The sequence below is a fragment of the Oncorhynchus keta genome, chromosome 22 (genome assembly GCF_023373465.1).
Source record: "Oncorhynchus keta strain PuntledgeMale-10-30-2019 chromosome 22, Oket_V2, whole genome shotgun sequence".
NCBI classification, from domain to species: Eukaryota; Metazoa; Chordata; class Actinopteri; order Salmoniformes; family Salmonidae; genus Oncorhynchus; species Oncorhynchus keta.
This window is the reverse complement of record NC_068442.1, coordinates 42,122,783-42,132,867: the sequence shown is the minus strand read 5'-3', so window position 1 is coordinate 42,132,867 and position 10,085 is coordinate 42,122,783. Positions and strand designations below refer to the sequence as shown.

The window sequence follows — 10,085 nt, the reverse complement described above, 5'->3', positions numbered from 1 at the left end:
TTCATATTGAATTCCTGTTGGTTTAGGTTATTCATAAAATAACTAACCATTTTTAAAAAAATACTATGAAATATTAAAAGAGAAAAAAATATATACATCTCACATTGTTACCTTGTGACAATTAAAGATTTATAACTGCTTGAAATATATTTGTTGTCCATATTGTACACACACACACACACACACACACACACACACACACACACACACACACACACACACACACACACACACACACACACACACACACACACACACACACACACACACACCCTGCTCAAAGTAGCTAAAAACAAGCCCATAAGCAACTTCCAATTTAATGGATGTAACAACAATGTATTGCAATTGTCTGAAGCATTTTCCAACTTTCAGTTTCATATTTAACCAAAAATGTTACAATTAATAAATTATATCACACCACCATCCTTTGTCTCCCAGAATCAAATCAAATGAGAGCAATAAAAGCAAGCATTGATTTAAATATACACTGGAGATGACAGATAGGGGGCGTTGATTTAAATATACACTGGAGATGACAGATAGGGGGCGTTGATTTAAATATACACTGGAGATGACAGATAGGGGGCGTTGATTTAAATATACACTGGAGATGACAGATAGGGGGCGTTGATTTAAATATACACTGGAGATGACAGATAGGGGGCGTTGATTTAAATATACACTGGAGATGACAGATAGGGGGCGTTGATTTAAATATACACTGGAGATGACAGATAGGGGGCGTTGATTTAAATATACACTGGAGATGACAGATAGGGGGCGTTGATTTAAATATACACTGGAGATGACAGATAGGGGGCATTGATTTAAATATACACTGGAGATGACAGATAGGGGGCGTTGATTTAAATATACACTGGAGATGACAGATAGGGGGCGTTGATTTAAATATACACTGGAGATGACAGATAGGGGGCATTGATTTAAATATACACTGGAGATGACAGATAGGGGGCGTTGATTTAAATATACACTGGAGATGACAGATAGGGGGCGTTGATTTAAATATACACTGGAGATGACAGATAGGGGGCGTTGATTTAAATATACACTGGAGATGACAGATAGGGGGCGATGTTTCGAAGTCACCGTGCCTCCATCTTGGCACTCCCCCACCGTTATAAAAAATATTTTGGAAGCTATAGAAAGGAATTTATTAACGTCTACATTTGATATTGCCATGTTTAGTCTATTACAGACACCTTAATGCATACTTTAAATATATTATGTGAGCTAAATATACAAATAAAACAAGAACATTTTGAGATGACTAATGTTACTGTCCCCACTACAGCAAAACAATACTTAAATACATGCAATTTTGTCCTTTAAATATTTAATTGAAATACTGTAGAATTGGCCGACCGGTGGCTACAAAACCTTTCATTGGCCAATAAATAGCATCATCAATCCAATATAAATATAAGTTCAATATAAATCAATATAAATACATGTTCCCCTCAAAGTTAAAGAATGTCACGTGTTCTAAGGGGATGTCAGGTGTCCTACTTAAATCAGTAATTTACTTGTAATGCATTTTATGTTTCTTCAGAAAAGAAATACATATGTTTGTATCGTATTGTAATTTGAAATGTTATAATACAAATATATATAAAATATGTATATAAAAAAAATCGTAACAACCTAAGCATTCTATTCAAACAAATAAACCTGATGTAGGAAATAAGCCATGCAATTTCTAGGGGACCAAATTCGACACTCATTGACCTCCATAGAAAATAGACTTGCTTGGTGGGCGATAACACGCCACCTGCTGGAGGGAGACACATATTTCGTCGACCTCTCTTTATCTCTTCCTCTCTGATAGAACCAGGGTGACTGCGCCGTGAACGCGCACGGACCAGTGGGGCTCGCGGAGGAGCCGTGAGTGTGCGCGGCTGCTGCAACTTGACAGTTAACGTTTGCTATTTATCCGGAGGTGTTTACTCTAAACAAGTAAGTTGTTGGCTATTTACCTTCTGAAGACATTCAGCTTCCACAATTGCGTGTGACGAAAAGGACAATTTGATATTTCTTACATTTTTTAGGTTATTATGAGACTTTGTTCTGACAATTTCTTGCGTGAGCTTGCACCACTTTCTATCTGGTGTGGGTGAACTGTTTTGATTCATAGCGAACAGGTTAGCTAGTGTTAGCCACACTAGCATGGCTATTACAGATGGCCTTTTAGGCACTTCCTGTTGCCCAGTATGTGTGCTGTGACATAGTTATGTTGTGACATTTCTGGTTTTACAGTCTCGTTTATGATAGTTTAACGGTGTTAAATAATTGATGTTCACCCAAATACATAATTTGGACGTTAACCTCGCTCGCTAGCTACGTTAGCTTACCATTTTGTCACATTCTTCTCTACTATGAAGTACCTGTCAGCTTTTAGAGGCTCGCTAGCTAATTAACGTTATTTTCCTTCCTTTGTAATTGGTAGAGTATGTTACCGTTTTTCTTAACTACCATTGTAATCGCGGTAACTTAACTAGGTAGCTCTATTTTAGATACGTTGAGTGAACTCTGCTACTATAACTAGTTAACTATTAACTACAAATAATGCATTTCGTATGTTGTAACAGTATTTAGCTTGTGCATAGTTTATGTAAACACTGTTTGAGGGGATTGTAGAGGTGGGGAAAGAGCAGAACCTGACCAGCACAGAACCATTTGATTGATTGATTGATTAACTTGCTAGCTAACCAGTAACTTGCTTTTCAGTTACTTCATCTCAGTTGGACCTTATTATCCATTTACGTGACACTGGTGAGGCTTGCAGTTTCCATATCACTGATTCGAGGTCTGATAGTATCGGCTCATACGTTGGTAGGAAATTGATTCTGGACTGTTAGGGATAGTGTGAAATGAACAAACTGGACACGAATGTTGACAGCTTATATCCTAAAAAATGTGGATTGTGGCCGCACCCATCTATAATTAGTTAGAGTTCACTTGCAGGATCCATTTCTGTACATTGATGGTATCTGGCTCGATTGTCTAAATGCACTATACCTGCAAAAAAAGGTCTGTTTAGGAATGTAATTTTAAGTTGACACATCAATGGAGTTGAACAGATGCGACTGTGGGCGGAATTAACCTCTTGACTATTGAGTCGCAGTCAGTTGATAAATGTAAGTTCTTAAACCCTGGCTGTGTACCTATGTTTGTCCTCTAGCTGCGTGCCTTTGTTTGCTGAAATTCATACTTGTAAATACAACTGTTTCCTCGTATCGACTGACAGCGACTTGATGTAGTGGGAGGTACGCTCATCCCACAGTACTAGCAACCCAAATCCATAGAGATGTACATATCGTGGAGTTGAGAAACCCAGCTTACCTCAGCACCCTGACTCGGGTAGTGCAAACAACCTTATTTCACAACCTGGTGAAGTTTTACAATGACGTTTTATCAGAGGAACAGATACGGTAGTGGAGTTGTTTACTGTAGTGCAGCGCAGCTTCTGTACTGTTGCTTCGCACTAACACCTTGATCACACCGATAGTAATTGCGCAAAATGGTACGCAGCATCATCTGGATATGTGTGCAACAAAAGTATAACATTCACTTTCTGCTACCATTTCTGTCAAGACGTCTAGGCATACAGTTTTATGCATACTTTAGATAAAGCCAACTTATGAGACACACAGAACGCGATGCTGCAAGGCAAACGCAGCGTTCCATTGGAAATGAATGTACTTCTAGTGTACCGAAATGCAATTGCACTCTGTATGATCGAGACGTAATGGATTCAAAGCGGTTGGGTTTAATGTGGAAGACTCGTTTCGGGTTGAACGCATTCCGTTGTGAAACGGACTAGGTCTCCCTTTTCCTAATAAAGCACCTGATGTTTGCATTTGGGACAGGGCGGCATATTTGACTTTTTACTAGTATTAATGCACAGGCTGGTTTGGGTTTTACATTACCTTCTATTCTTCTACACCAGTATTTCAATGTTTGTTATATGTGATACGCCACTCCTATGCATGTAACGTCCGTAAAAAAAATACATGTTTACTCTGTTTTGCTATTTGAGTCGTCTCTCTCTCTCTTGCGTTCCGCTTCCCTCACCCGCTGTCACTCAAGGAGAGCAGTTGTTGATTGATCAGTCACCGGCATTTGCCGTTCACTCTGTCTACATGGTCAGATGCAAATAAATGTTTGACAACCTTGTTGCGATGAGTGCAGGAAATGGATGAAAATGCTGAATTTTTTTGATGTGGAAATTGGATTGAACCGTATAAAACAACCAGAATGGAGAAAGACTCATTGAAATCACTTAGAATGTATGTTGCCACCCTGAGGTCATGCACTACTTATAAATCTAATTTAGAACTGTTTTATTAAAAAACATAAAATACTGTGAAAAATGTTGTGATATATATTGCCCAGCCCTATTTGCATTTTAAGTCCACATTTGCAGTGTGTGTGTGTGTGTGTGTGTGTGTGTGTGTGAGAGAGACACACACATACACATTGAGATAGACATACAACTCAAGGTTTTGTCTTAAATAACCTAACTTTGGCAAAGGAATACTGTATAATATGTTATGCAGTCATGAGCAGACAGACTGAACATTTTGTGCAAACCAGCTGAACAGACTAATTAGTTGGGGCGTCTCAACATGATGTAACCTCGCTTAAAACTTAAGCAAAATATGCCACCCTAGTATTATGCTGTTTATGAGCGGCGCAAAGTTCTAAGGCACTGCATCTCAGTGCAAGAGGTGTCACTACAGACCCTGGTTGGATCCCGGGCTGTATCACAACTGGCCATGATCTGGCGGTGCACAAATGGCCCAGTGTCATCCAGGTTAGGGGAGGGTTTGACCAGGGTGGACTGTCATTTATTGTTAAATAATAATTTGTTCTTAACTGACTTGCCTAGTTAAATAAACAAATGAGTACATGGGCTTCTAGCCTAGTAGAAGTAGTGTTCGGTATTCATTGGAAGAACAATATTTTCAGAATTGCTTAGAGAAGAAAGGTTCATGCAGGGCACCAAATGTTTTTTTTACCCTTTCAAATCAAAATCAAATCAAATTGATTTAAATAGCCCTTTGTACATCAGCTGATATCTCAAAGTGCTGTACAGAAACCCAGCCTAAAACCCCAAACAGCAAGCAATGCAGGTGTAGAAGCACAGTGGCTAGGAAAAACTCCCTAGAAATGCCAAAACCTAGGAAGAAACCTAGAGAGGAACCAGGCTATGTGGGGTGGCCAGTCCTCTTCTGGCTGTGCCGGGTGGAGATTATAACAGAACATGGCCAAGATGTTTAAATGTTCTTAAATGACCAGCATGGTTCAATAATAATAAGGAGGAACAGTTGAAACTGGAGCAGCAGCACGGCCAGGTGGACTGGGGACAGCAAGGAGTCATCATGTCAGGTAGTCCTGAGGCATGGTCCTAGGGCTCAGGTCCTCTGAAAGAAAGAGAGAATCCAGACAGGAAGATCACATCAGTGACTCAACCCACTCAAGTGACGCACCCCTCCCAGGGATGGTATGTAAGAGCCCCAGTAAGCCAGTAACTCAGCCCCTGTAATAGGGTTAGAGGCAGAAAATCCCAGTGGAAAGAGGGGAACCGGCCAGGCAGAGACAGCAATTGCGGTTCATCTTTCATTCTGTGGTTTCTCACCAATGTGTGCTAGATTAGAGCAGTGTTTCCCAACTCCAGTCCTCCAGAACCCCCAACGGTACATGTTTTGGCCTCTGACAAGCACACCTGATTCTATTAGTCAACTAATCATTGAGTTGAATCAGGTGAGTTTGTCCGGCCACAACATGTACTGGAGGACCGGAGTTGGAAACACTGGACTAGAGGATGCGTGCTTAGTCAAAGCCTGTGTCAAGCCATGCATCAGTGACGGGCCTGTGTGTACCCTACCACACTGAGACTTATTTCCCAGAGGCAGGAAATTTGCTGTATCCTAGCAGCTAGCCTATGATGTTATAGCCCCTGGCTGTAGACAGCCGTTCACCCATCAACTGGAAGGAGATGCAAGGCAAGGAAATGTGAAGTTTTTGCCCCACCTAATGATTCAGACTTGCCTTGAGGGACCTCAACAGGTCAGCTCAGTTGTTTTCGATGGATGCGCCAATGTGTGCAGGTTTTACTATTGTGTTTAGCTAGACTATAGTTTATTGTAGGTTTAAGTACAGGGTGGACTGTTTATTTTCCTCTGATGAATAGCCTCTTTTTTGTGCGTGTAATTGGCCTAGGGTGTGATAACTGGATAAAGGGTCAGGTTTCAGAGTGTTTGTCTTATTTGGGCAGTACAAGTTGCCAGTTTCTCCTGTAAGGCAGACGGTAAAAGGTAGCTTATGCACACGCCCAGTTAGGTCAGTTAAATTGCATCAGTATTGTCGTATGTTGTAAGGTCTGTTGACTTGCTCATTTCCGTCACCACACCCAGCTTAAATATAGCCCACGCTGTAGGGAGAAATTCTAGATTTGTTGTGCAATATTTAGCCCATGGCAGGGGTCCCAAATTACATTCAGCTGTGGGCTGAAATATATTGATCAATGTTTCTTCTGTGATCGAATCAACATTATATCAGCTTCCTTTTCAATGCAACAAACTGTCAATGTCCCGCAAGTGAATGCGCGTTTCAGTTCAGAGCTGCACATGTGTGAATTTGTTGATATTATTGGCTAGTTATTAGTCCAGTTATAGATAAGCATAGGGCAGCAATGGGGATTTACTGCTTCCTACAAGAGCACAAAACATGTAAGCAATATTTTTAAGTTGTCTTTGAAAAGCCAGTCAGGTAAAAAGCTTATGTCTTAATTAAAGGGACAGTGTTGTATTTTGAGACAGGCTTGAATATGTAAATAGGTCAATAGGCAGAGGGGTAGCCTACTAAACTCAGCAAAAAAAAATGTCCCTTTTTCAGGACCTTGTCTTTCAAAGATCATTTGTAAAAAATCCAAATAACTTCACAGATCTTCATTGTAAAGGGTTTAACCACTGCTTTCCATTTTTGTTCAATGAACCATAAACAATTAATGAACATGCACCTGTGGAACGGTCGTTAAGACACTAACAACTTACAGACGGTAGGCAATTAAGGTCACAGTTATGAAAACTTAAAACACTAAAGAGGCCTTTCTACTGACTCTGAAACACACCAGAAGAAAGATGCCCAGGGTCCCTGCTCACCTGCGTGAATGTGCCTTGGGAAGGCTGCAAGGAACATGAGGGCTGCTGATGTGGTCAATAAATTGCTAAATTGGTACTGTGAGACGCCTAAGACAGTTCTACAGGGAGACGGGATGGATAGCTGATCGTCCTCGCAGTGGCAGACCACATGTAATAACACCTGCACAGGATCGGTACATCCGAACATCACACCTGCGGGACAGCTACAGGATGGCAATAACAACTGCCCGAGTTACACCAGGAACTCACAATCCCTCCATCAGTGCTCAGACTGTCCGCAATAGGCTGAGGCTGGACTGAGGGCTTGTAGGCCTATTGTACGGCAGGTCCTCACCAGACATCACCGGCAACAACTTCACCTACGAACACAAATCCACCATTGCTGGACCAGACAGGACTAGCAAAAAGTGCCCTTTACTGACGAGTCATGGTTTTGTCTCATAAGGGGTGATGGTCTGATTCGCATTTATTGACGAAGGAATGAGCGTTACACCGAGGCCTGTACTCTGGAGCGGGATCAATTTGGAGGTGGAGGTTCCGTCATGGTCTGGGGCGGTGTGTCACAGCATCATCGGACTGAGCTTGTTGTCATTGCAGGCAATCTCAACACTGTGCGTTACAGGGAAGACATCCTCCTCCCTCATGTGGTACCCTTCCCGCAGGTTCATCCTGACATGACCCTCCAGCATGACAATGCCACCAGCCATACTGCTCGTTCTGTGCGGGATTTCCTGCAAGACAGGAATGTCAGTGTTCTGCCATGGCCAGGAAAGAACCCGGATCTCAATCCCATTGAGCACGTCTGGGACCTGTTGGATCGGAGGGTGAGGGTGAGGGCTTAGGGTCTTTCCCCCCCAGATATGTCTGGGAACTTGCAGGTGCCTTGGTAGAAGAGTGGGGTAACATCTCACAGCAAGAACTGGCAAATCTGGTGCAGTCCATGAGGAGGAGATGCACTGCGGTACTTAATGCATCTGGTTGCCACACCAGATACTGACTGTTACTTTTGATTTTGCCCCCCTTTGTTCAGGGACACATTATTCAATTTCTGTTAGTCACATGTCTGTGGAACTTTCAGTTTGGATCAGTTGTTCAATCTTATGATAATACAAATATTTACACATGTTAAGTTTGCTGAAAAGAAACGCAGTTGAGAGGGATGATTTTTCTTTTTTTGCTGAGTTTGTCTAATAATTTGTATGGTAATATTACATTTTATTTAGTAGAGTGGTTTCTTGCAATTTAAAGTCAACAATTTGACTTAACAGAATGGGACCAAGTAAAAACATATTCATGTCAAGGCCTTCATAATGTAAAAACGTTAAGAATACCGCATATGTGACTGATCTCCTTGATTAGTTCTTATGTAGCAAAATGTCTTTTTTTTTTACATTGAATAAAAGTAGAGACATAGAGCTACTAATTGGTATATCATGAACAGTGGGGAGTTGATAAACTTAACCTCACTTTTGAGAAAACAGCCTATGAATATTTTGGTACCTACTGGAGAGCTCTTTGTCTACACCCATTCAGAATCGTTCACACCCTCAAGCTTTAGCTCCACCCATCTTTAAGGGAGGACAGAATGCTCGGATCAAAACAGAAGTCAAGCACCCAAGCTAACAGTTGTCGCAGTGAAATTCTATTAAAATGGACACTTGCATAGTGGAGTCTTTTGCTAAGACTTCTAGCTAGCTTGGTAAATGAACCATACTCCCAACTCATGAAGTTACTACCCTGCGTGAATCTGCAGGTAGTTAACCAACCAGGTTCAATGTTAGCTAGCTAACATTAGGGTATAACTAGCCAAGCAAATTAATCTGAGAAACAAATAATAAGATCATACACGTAACATTAGCTTGCGAGCCAGCCAGCTAACGTTAGCTAACAGTACACTTTAACTTGAAATGAAAATGACTTTGTCAAAATTATAAATGTGTAATATCTGAACATGTAGCTTGCTAGACTATCTTACCTGTATACATCATGGTTGGATACTTCTCCCTGTCACTGAAGCCATGGTTGCACTTAGTTTGAAGATGTAATCCAGAGAGGTATTTTCTCCATCTCCTTAGCTATCATACTCTAATTCCACTGATTTCAAAACTCAGTCCTCCAGAAAGTGGAGAGCAACACTTTTGCAGTTCTCCTATGCAATATATATATATATATAAGCAGCATTATACAGGATTACATACACATACTGACTAGCTCAAGTAAACAAAGGGTGCTATATGGCAGACCAATCCAAACTCATTTCTCGGAAGGTCCAGTCCACTCATTATCTCAGCCAATCATGGCTAGCGGGAAGGTTGCTGTTTTTTTGACAGACAATTTTGTTATTAAGGCACATGAAAGTTCACATGATCCAGAAGGCATTTCTGCCAAAAAATGCATTTTGATATTAAACACAGAATACGTTCAAATAGCTCTCGTGTGAAGTAGTGACCCGCGACCATACGCCTAGTTTCCTTAAATTGGTCACGTATCGGCTATTGTAGACTATATCATAGCTTTTGATTTCTATTTCCACGTGAAAATGTTATGGGATTTGCTCCGTTGGTTGTGTTGGTAGGCCTACATTATGGACAAATAGCCAAGATTGGCTACTGTCAAACTGTAAGGCTACAGCCTCAGTCTTCACTATAAGTTGCGCCTGAAGTTGCACAAAATGTTCACAATGTTAAAGTTTCCGCTCCCAAGGCTCAAATGTTGCTCAGTGCACCAAAAATGAGAGGGGACATAGTTAGAAATCATTTGTACACTGCAAATTGATTGCAAGAATTCCAAACGGATAGTATTTATTTATTTTTTTACTTGTATTTAATTAGGAAAGTCAGTTAAGAACAAATTCTTATTTTCAATGACTGCCTAGGAACAGTGGGTTAACTGCCTGTT

The 10,085-nt window shown here is 40.9% G+C and overlaps 1 protein-coding gene across 2 annotated transcripts in view; it reads left to right on the top strand.

The window, feature by feature from the left end:
* Positions 1-1,813: 1,813 nt before the first annotated feature.
* Positions 1,814-10,085, top strand: part of LOC118372587 (rab GTPase-activating protein 1-like) — a 142,575-nt gene continuing 134,303 nt past the window's right edge. For both annotated transcript variants that reach the window (XM_052475260.1, XM_052475259.1), the window contains exon 1: positions 1,814-1,977. The gene's annotated coding sequence lies outside the window, so the exon portion shown is untranslated. The remainder of the gene's footprint in view (positions 1,978-10,085) is intronic.